Below are 2,309 nucleotides of genomic sequence, written 5' to 3' on the forward strand. Positions count from 1 at the left end.
GAGACAGAGACATAAAGAGAGAAATCACCCCCCCCTCCCGGAGGAATGGCCATACCACAATCACTTTTCCTCCACTCCTCTCAGGATTTTGGGCATGTACACACATGCACCTCGTGTGAGTTTAAGCTGCTGGGTCCAGGACGTGAACCGGAGTCAACTAAATGGGAATCTAGCAACATAACCATTACACCATCTGCTGGTCCTAATCCAATATTAATAGCAATTTACAGAAGCATGCCTATGTCCCTCCTTACAGATATAGGCATTTGAGCTGCATCATTTGAACAAAGTAATCAACATTCACTTGCAGTTATTTTGTAACTCAATCTAAAAATATCACTTTTAGTTATATGTATTATGGATTATTGGTCACTTTTTTTTTTAAATGTGGAATTGTAAGAGAAGACTAGTTGGAAGGGAAGAGGAAGATTATGCTCTGAATCAAAAATAAAAGTTTATAGATAGGGGAAAAAAGCAAGTGATGGCAGGAGTGAACATAACTTTCTCATTCTACGTTCTCCATGTGCTTGATTGGAGGATTAAGTCATTATACCAGTTCACTGTTATTAGTAAGTTTCTGTGAATAGGTACTGTATGCGAGCCCACTTACTAGTGTAATGAAAACAAAGCACAATGCAGTTCAGCATCCTAGACTTAAATAGAAAGATATCATGCCCTTTTCTAGTCCAGGATGTCTTGTTAAGGTATGATGAAACTAGTATTAATATGCGAGGCTTTTTCTTTTCTTTTTCTTTTTTTTTTTAATTGGCCAAGGGCATGTACTCTCACCAAGGAAAGACAGAGAGAGAGCAACCCCTCTTCCTCCATTTCTCCATTTTTACCACTGTAAGGGATTTGGGGTACACATCAAGCTTCTGGGGACCAGGATTTGTACCATGGTTGACTAAGTGAGATTTGGTCACCCCTAATCATTAGGCTACAAGGTGACTTAAGGCTTTTTAGTATGTTTAATTCTAAGAGCACTTTCAAATTCTTCTACTTTTTGAAGAAATAATTATCTGTAAGTCAAAAATTTATCTAATAGCTGCATATAATTCTCCAAATTCTTCTCCTTAAAGACTAATCATCCCTGCAAATCTCTCTGCCTTCCCAGAATTCATATTTCTATGTTGGAGAACTACACTTGTTCAGAGAGAAAGAGGAAGTTAGGAAATAATGCAGAATACCAAAGGCAAGGTGTGTGTTGGAGGGTGGGATGAGGAATTAAGTCTCTTGCTCTCTAGTGTCTTGAATTGTGCTCCTGTAAAATCTAAAGATAACTGGAGTTTGTATAAAGGACACAGTCAAAAGCATTTATAAATGTGTTTTTATACCCTCAAAAGACAAGTGATTCAAAAAACAGACACAGCAGCCTAAAGCTTTATTTATGCAGTCATACAGTCGATCTATATGTTCAAATACATTTTAAATGTATAATGTGAAGAGTTGAAGGCGGAACTCTTCACACACTCAAATCTATGTGGTTCTCAAGTGAGACAGACCCTTGAGTGAGAATAGGCAGAGGGAGAGGGAAGAAGAGAGGAGTAGAGGGAAGGAGAGAGCTGGGGAAAAGGAGAAGAGGGGCAGGGAAGAGAAAATACCGCCTGGAACCCACAGTCTCCTCTACACCAAGTATGTGGGCGTCACAGCTAGATTGTAACAAAGAGGTGACCAAAGCATTTTATTTTCGGCTAAGACTGGCTGGCACAGCCTGCAGTGCGTGTATGTCTGTCGCCTCGTCTAAGTCTCCATTTCTTCAGGAGCTCTGAGCTCCAGACTGAGTCCGAGAGCGCACGGAGCTAGGCACGCTGGCCCGGGTGAGAGCTGCCACAGGTCCGTGCGTGTGCAGTCAGGGGCGCTGGCGCACCTATATGCTGAAGGGAGGGAGGAGTCCCACCTGCCAGCGACTCATCTCGATCCCCACATTTTACGGGTGTCGTGGGAAGTGAGAGGTCAGAGAGACAGGTAGCCCTTGTAGAGCTAGGGTGCGCGGAGTGCGGGCGTGAAAGCAGGAGGGAGTGGAGTGGTATTGCCAAATCTCAATGGGGCCCAGGGTGTTTGTGCACCCCACAACAGCCAACTCGGGCCTCCACGGTGTCCTCCAGAAGCTGCTGCCTGAGAACCCAGAGCCTCAGCCCCACCTCGCTTCGGGATCCAGTTCCTCCTCCTTTCCCACCACGTACCTGGCCTGAAAGGCGGGACGCGCGGCCCCAGGGAACCCCTCTCCGCGGGACCGGCCCAGCCTGGGTTGCCTTCGCCTCCCGCCGCCGCCGCTACCGCCGCGCCCCGACTCGGGCGCTCTCGCCGGC

The sequence above is a fragment of the Tupaia chinensis genome, unplaced genomic scaffold (assembly GCF_000334495.1).
Source record: "Tupaia chinensis unplaced genomic scaffold, TupChi_1.0 Scaffold000179_1, whole genome shotgun sequence".
Classification (NCBI taxonomy): Eukaryota; Metazoa; Chordata; class Mammalia; order Scandentia; family Tupaiidae; genus Tupaia; species Tupaia belangeri.